At 49.4% G+C, this 7,952-nt stretch overlaps 1 protein-coding gene and 1 pseudogene across 1 annotated transcript in view; both read right to left on the reverse strand.

Annotated features, from left to right (window-relative positions):
- The window catches only part of LOC111729502 (CUB and sushi domain-containing protein 1-like), a 920,340-nt gene that overhangs the window by 428,072 nt on the left and 484,316 nt on the right, over positions 1 to 7,952 (reverse strand). The gene's annotated exons all lie outside the window — the stretch shown is intronic.
- LOC111729507 lies at positions 4,208 to 4,326 on the reverse strand (annotated as a pseudogene).

The following is a 7,952-nucleotide window of genomic DNA, read 5'->3' on the forward strand; positions in this document are numbered from 1 at the left end:
GATCCATGCGTTAAAAGAAAGAAGGGTTTTAAACATCAGATGACTCCAGCTGTTTTGAAGTTGACGACGAACGTGTCTGTCGCGAGTGCGCAGAAGGGTTTGGAGCTGGCACCCTTCCGGCCACTGTTTCAGCTGGAAACTTCGGCCGCTGCGGGGGCCACTGTGTGGGGACAGCGGTCAGTTACACCGGGGTCGATTCAGAACCAGCAGGCTGTGAGCGTTATTCGGTTTCGGAAGGACTTTGACTTCATTTTAACTGGACGTGGACGTGCGAGTACGTCGTTGCATGCGCTCCTCGTGGTCTTCCCCTTCTGCACGTGCGACGGCCACCGAATGTCGACAGATGCATCTAATCGGAAAGACGCTATTAGCGAAAGAAAGTCAGACGCTCGATGACCGTGTTTCTGTGTTGGTCACGGCATCGCCCAGCACAAAGGTCAAAACTGTAGAAAGTCAAAGTCCAAAACAATCGTCTCTATCCAGCTGGCTCACATGTGTCAGGCACTTAAAACCTCTCCTCTGGCGACGTGGCTCAGTTCCTCGCTGGACGTCAATGCAATCCTGGCTGATGCCACATGGAGTCGATGCCATCAGCTCAGCCACAAGCTGGACAGTGAACCCGTGGGTCATGTTGGTCCTTGGTCAGAGCAGGGTGACAAGTCTCCAGGCTGATTCGCCATTCAAATTGGTAGAGGGATTTTTTCCCTCTAGAAAGAGCTGCTTGTCTTGATGTCTATAAATGTGTCCAGAACCTCACCATCGTGTACGTCAAATGAACTCAAAATTCAAGAAAATTAGATATGACCATTACCTTTTTAAAAAATAAAAGAAAGTGGGGATGAAGGGTTATTTCATGAGGAGCATTTCTGAGTCATTTAAAAAGAATGAAAGAGACCGTGGTCCTGTTATTTCTCTCAAAATGACATGGGACATGAATACCCCAAGTGCGCAAGTGAGTGCAGCCTCTATTAAGACTGTAGCCAACTCTTTTCAGCTTTGTATTTTCTACTCTTAGTAAAAACAACAGGAAAAAAAACAATATTACATTTACTTAGTCATAGGTAGGCACTGAGCAAACATTTTTGAAAAAAGCAGGGATTGGCATCTTATCACAGAAGCCACAAACCCTTGAGTAATTTATTGATAATTTTTTTAAAAATCTCTCTCACTTAGTCTCTCGTTAGGCAGGACGCCACATTCCCTGTGTTTCCTTTGTGACTTTCCCGGTTTTCGGCACCTTTACCATCCTCACCACCTCCGTTTTTCACCAGAGTTTCTGTGAAAGGAAAATACTGTCCTTCTCAGCCTGTTCTGCATCTGGGGTGACCATGCGACACATGCTGGACAGTGGGACCTGGGAGAGTTCTCCTAGCACGCACTGGGGTTAGTTTCACTTTTCTAAGGAAAGGGGAGACCCAGCTGGCACTTCTCTGCACCCCGCCCCATTACCTCTTCTTTCTGAGATGCTGAACTTAATGTGTGGAACTGTGTCAACGAGGGAACCCGGAGCAGGGGGGAGGAGAAGGGACCGGGGGAGTCCGTAACATCACCGAAATGCTCGCCACTGTGTGAGCTACGACCTGAGTCTTCTAAGGGGCACAAGCAGCACCTGATCCAATTCTAATCTGGGAGAGAATCTAGTTGGGTGAGACTCAGACCTAAAGCTGTTTTGCACTAGTTACAAAGAGCCTTGCCTGTCAAGTTAAGAATTTTTCTTTATTGACGGGTATCGTATCCATTGTGAAATATTGGATCTAAGCTATTGATTGTATAGATTAAACTGATGTCACAGACACATCCTGTCTGATTATCACAATACGCTTGTGAAGTAAAAAGGGACGTTAGTATCATCCAAGTTTTAGGGAAGATAAATCCAAGCCCCAGATTGCGGGCTTGCTCTTGGTTACCAGGCCTGAGTCAAACTTAGCTTTTATTCTTTAAATTCCAGGGGTTGTGTGTGAGGAACACGCTTCCTCTCTGTAACATTCCCTCACTGTGTAGAGGATCGGAGCCGTCCAACTGTCATTTGGACCCAAATAACGTACCTAGCGGCGAGGAGACCGTGATCCTTTGAAGCGAATACACCTCTCTGCAAGGAGAATCCGTTAGACCGTTTGACAAATAACAAGCCAACAAAGACTGTGCGTTTCATTGGGTCGGCCTCTTTACACGTGCCTTAGCGCTTTGTCTTCAGACTCTACTTCACCTTATTTCAACAATCATTTAACAAAAACGCCTCTTCATCCATCAAAATCATCCGTTATATTGATGTTTAATGCCGACACGTTGGAGAAATTCCCTTTTAGCAGGAAGGAAGTTTGCTTGCTTTGTTTGTGTCGTGTTGTGTTGAGCTAACTGCTGAGTGATAACGCCAACTGTCCTATTAGGAGCCGGGGCGCATGCACGACCCCTTGCGTTAGGAGCACTTTGAAACACAGGGACACAGAGTTTTAAAAGATGGGAATGGCACAGTAGCTTCTGTGGCTCCTGGATGAGACAATAATAAACAAGTTTAATACTCTATAACTGTGCACTAGGATTTACTTTGAAAAATAGTTTTTCTAAACCCAAGTGTAGTAAGTAGTTTTATAAATGTGCCCTGATCATGGGAAACAGAACTCACCTGACCTTCAGAGCTCAGCAAACCCGGACCTTTCGAAACCTGAGAACCGAGCTGACAGCATTGCGCACAGTGGACAAGTAAGGCGGACACGACGCGAGGCAGTGACCGAGCTGTGACGAGAACTGAGATCACGCGACCCCAGCACGAGCTTGGCACACCGCTGCGTCAGCGTCGGGGGAGGGCAGCACGTCTTACACCGAGAGCGAGGTAGGCCACTTGCCGTTACGATCGCCATACAGCTGATGCGATTTCCCTGAGCATACCACGGTTTTGAAGAGCGCGCCAGAGAAACAATGAACGGGCAACAGTGAAAAATCAACCTTTCAACACTGAATGCGCTGACGACTCTCCCGCGGACAGCGCCTAAGGACATAAAATAACATGCGGACACCACGGAGGCTGCGTTTATGCGAAATGGCGCTCCCGTGAGGTGTTCTTTGTGTACAGATGTCAAGCAGCCTTTGGGGACGGACAGGATAAGTGACCTCTATCGATGTTGCAGCAGGAAATAAGACAGTTCTGAAACCGGGACACGGCGTCCACCCGCCCTGTGCGTCCGCGTCGGTCCTTCCTGAGGGGTGACGGGCACGCACCCCACGCGGACTCAGACCGCTTGCCATTTCACAGTCCTGTTTGACTAAACGGCATTGCAGAATAGTATTCGTGTGTCTACGTACCATGCAGAGATATCGCTTTAATGATGTCGCAGTATTATTTTCGGTGGATTTTCCGTAATTATCTCAAGTGTGTGTCCATTACTGGACGTTCGCGTTGCTTACGGGGCTTTGTCACTGGGAACAGCGCCACGATGAACGTCGATTTTGATTTTTAGATATTTTAAAATATTGGAGACATTGACATTTTAAAAAATATCTAAAGATTATTCAGTTCGGGTAAATTCTAGAAGAAAGATTACTTGGTTAAATTTTAAAGCATCCTAAAGTTGTCTGGAATAAAATGCTTACGCCTTCGCAGAAATTGTTTACCCGCCATACCAGGTCCACGGTAACAGGTAACCCGGCTCACCGCCAACCTCCCTGATTTCAAACAGTAGACACTCAAACTGAAAGGGAAAAGGCCACCTCTCTGCTCTTATTAGCACCGTGCGAACTGTCTTAATTGTTGTCCCTCAGCCTAAGATCCTTCAAGTGCTGGATTAATAGAAATATGGAATAGAACAGAAATGTGTTCAGTCTCACGGGGAAGCTCGGGCCGTGAAAAATGGTCTGTCACCGCCGCGCTTGGCGACTTCGGAGCTGTGGGGAATCTCGTGTCTCCGAACGTGGGCGTCCAACGCTCGCCTAGAAAATACATTTGTCATCTGGAGGCCGAAAGCTCAGCCTCCTGCTGCCGCGTGTGTGGTGCTCGTCCCGGCCCTGTCCTTCTGGGCCAGCCCTCAAAGCTCTTCCGTGTCAGTCACGCGCCTGGAGGTCCCCGGCATCGCTCACAGGCAGGTGGCAGCGCACAGAAAACCCTCCCTCTCCTTTTCTTTCTTTTCTGTTTTTTTAGGGGAGGCACCCCTTGGTTGACCTCACAGTTTGCAAGGATCTTGTCAGCTAACCATCCCTTATTTTTTATCTTTTATGCCTACGGCACCTGCTCTTCCTAAGAGGTCTCCCATCCAAGCACTAACCAGGCCTGACCCTGCTTAGCTTCCGAGATCAGCCGGGATCAGGCGTGTTCGGGGTGACGTGGCCGTAGCCGCCCCTCCTCACAGAATGGGTGGGACCCTCACCATGCCCCTAACCCTGCTCTAGGTGTCCCATCAGCCCTGATTCCTTCCACTCTCCAGCCCCCCAGTCAAGCCATATTATCTCCAGATTTAAAAAAAAAATAAACAGCCAAACTCCTAACCCTTTTCCACTCCGCTTTTGAACATCTGCAGCGACTCCTCGTCCTCCATTCTTTTAAAAATAGAATTCGGACTCAGGACCTGCCGATTCTGCCCCGAGCGTCGCTCAGATCTACCCTTTTCCCGCTGCTGGGGCTTCGGCTGGCTCCACCGTCGAGCCTCAGGCATCACGTGACAGGCCTCGGTCTGCGGCGTCCCCTCACGCCCCCACGCCCGCCAACATGACTCGCGTGTCTCGGGACGGCCGGCGTGTTCGTCGTCACAGTGAGTTCTCGCCTCTAGTTCTGGTCTTGAGCGTATGTTCTCTCCCCCAACATGACCCCCTTCCATATATTAATGGTCTTAACATTCCGCTTTATTTATAAATCTAATATGCACTAAACAAACACGCAGGTGATAAGAAAGCCCTAATACATCATCTTCCAGGATGAGAGTGATGCCTGTCCCCGCTGAGGCACAGAATTCGTCACCTCAACAGGGACAGGACTGGAAACGTGTCAAAGCCATCCACTTCATGCAATGCCCCCCACCACCACCCCCCACACACAATTTTCATATCACACCAAGCCGAGATGCCCTAACGAGCACCTGATACCACAGGTCACAGCCCTGAAACGGATCAGTCTGAAACAACCTAACCGCTCTGCTGAGTCACCTGTTTCAAAACGTCACCTGTCCTGATCTGGGCCTGGAACTCAGTACACAGCGAACCTGTGAAATAAGAAGCTTAGATCATTTTGAGTCCCAAGGGTTGGAGACAGACAGGACGGACTACGAGTCGGGTCGGGTGGAGGATCAAGCGTCACCCTGTAAACTAGCAAGGTGATGCTTTTGGTCCGAAGGGGCTGGAAGAGGCACAGGGGCAGCTTCAGACTCGACCGCAGTGGAGTAACGGGCAACGTGGAAATTTTACAAGATGGCTTCACGGCCTGCACTCGAGAAAAGTCTGAGCAAGCACAGAAGCTAACTGGCAATGGGGGCCATGGAAAGACACGGAACGCATCTTAGAAGGAGTCCCCCAAAGCCCCAAGCCCCTTGGATGGGAGGGAGCAGGGACACGTCCGAGGAGCTGGCAGGCGGTCACAGCGGCTGGAGCCCAGTTAGTAAGGGTGGGCATCCTGCGGGGTGACACTGAAGAGACAGGTGCACCTTGCAGACCGGGGTCTTCACGCTGAGGCGGGGGTCAGAGGGGCAGGGACGTGGCAGGGAGGGGCTGCGTCTGGTTACAGAAAGACACCAGGTCACCGCCTTCCGGTTAGTGCGTCGCTGTCTCTCTGCGTGTCGGGAGGTGCAGTCATTTCAGACTCCCGGGTGTGTGTGTGTGTGTGCGTGTGTGAGTGAGTGTGTGTGTGAGTGTGAGTGAGAGTGTGTGTGAGTGCGTGGTTGGGGTGAGTGCATATGATGTATTTTGCTCGCACGGTGTTACGTGCGTGCCCGTGTATGGCGTCACATGGAATGTTTTGATGGTGGTGAGAAGGTCTGAAAACATTTTATCCTCAGCCAACGTGCAAATTGGAAAAAGGTGGGGTCAGGATATCTGAGCCCTTCCTGCCCGTGGTAGGGATGGCTGACTCCCTCTCTGAAATACCTTCTTATGCTCGACTGTGATATATTCCTTAGAGCAATGGAGACGATTTGCTAGACGAGTTTTTGAAGGTTAAGAATTTCTGTTTCCAGAAAAATATCTATCATAGGTTTCACAAAAATATCCAGAAGCTTTCGGAATGTGTGTCTATATGTGTGTGTGTTTGTGTGTGTGTCAGGATGTCTCACTTGAAGAAGACAGACTCTGAGGCCGGCAGTGTGAGGATGATGACTGCAGAATATTCAGAAAACTGCAGTGGACAAAGGAGTGTTTAAACTATTAAGTCTCCTGCGTGTGTAAAGCAGTGGTATCACGTGACAAATGTATGTTGTGATTACATTATAGCTGGAGAAGCATCTTGGCAAAAACCCATCAGAACGCGTCAAAGGGTCGTTTCCCACTCTTTCTGAAAGACTGTCGTACGTGACCGTGCGCACGGCACCTAAGTCTCCGGCACCGTGGTGAGGGGAACCCTCAAAGCGACAATGACCCACGGCAGCGGATTACGATTTGACGTTCCCCTTCACTTCCGTGCTTCCTTTCATCTGTGCCATTTCGAGAATGACTAGTCTTTTCTCGCTTATTTTAACCTAGGCCAGGGAACACTTTGCACGCACAGGTGTGTAAGTCAACGCCTTTCTGAAATCCGTGGGTGGTCTAAAACGTCAAGTTCGGTTCTTAGCCCCAATTTAGTTTTCCGGTTAAGAGCCAGGCCTATATTTTTTAATGAGTTCACCAAAATACGAATTATTCAGCTTCTGGAGATACCATAATTGCATTATCTATTTACACATTATTTTATCAAATGAGATAAGACATTTCTTGGGAAAAAAAGCTTAATGTCAAGTTTTGGTTTGAGTTTTTTAGAAAAGGCACTCAGATGGCATGGAATATAAAAACGTAGCAAATGAGAGGTGTGTATCTGATGCTAACATATGGGTGGCTAATAAATAATAGTGAAAATACTTGTTTTCATGTTGTGTATATATCTGAATTCAAATTTACAGCTGAGGAAAAATACAAATATCGACTATATTTCTCATTATCAAATTTCTAAGCTAAATTACGCATCGTAGGTTCACACACAAAAAGTATGAATGACATTCTCACGAGCCAGACCCCCAGCGACCAAGAAACTCCCCAGAGGCGACCCAGTTCAGCCCCGCTGCCTCGGGACAGGGCCCGATTCTGCTCAGGTAAGACCCCTTCTGAGCATGGCGCATCGTAGAGTTTCTGCACGTCATTTACGTGGGGGTCACCACATCCGCACCATGCACCGTGCACCTCGTCACCGTCTGCCGACATCAGGGTTATTCCCCGCTCAGTGCAGCGTAGAACCTCACTCTCAGACAGACCCCTTTGCTCTCCCAAGATTTTAAATAGAATCGTCTTACGTGTCTCTTCTGCACACACGGTGCCATAGCAGATGCTCTTGAATTTGTTCCCGCCACAAAATACGACCTAAGAAGCGCACGGGACGCACGACGGTCTCCTGGGTTTACGCCTGCTCCACCCAGGCCGATGTTCTTTCTTTGAAATGTCAAGCCTCTTCCGTCGCGGTTCCCCTTGGTCTGGAGAGCCCCTGCCAGTCACCTGCAAAGGGAGACGGGCTCACGAGCTCCGGGGCGACGGCCGTCCGAGAGCTCACTCATCCATCGCCCCTTCGTTGCTGCACGAAGCAACGAAGGGGCGATGGAGACTTTGGCCTGAGGGAGACTTCGCTGGTGACAGATCTCGGTGCGTGCAGAGAGAGCTGACATTTCTCTCTGGGCTCCGTGGCCTCAGACGGCAAATCCGTGTCATGAATCGCTGTGTCCTTCGGGAAAGGCAGCGTTTCTCCCTGGCTGCTTCCAAGCGTGCTACTTCGTCTTCTATGTTCACAGGGCTAATTG

This window comes from Pteropus vampyrus, unplaced genomic scaffold (assembly GCF_000151845.1).
Source record: "Pteropus vampyrus isolate Shadow unplaced genomic scaffold, Pvam_2.0 Scaffold264, whole genome shotgun sequence".
Classification (NCBI taxonomy): Eukaryota; Metazoa; Chordata; class Mammalia; order Chiroptera; family Pteropodidae; genus Pteropus; species Pteropus vampyrus.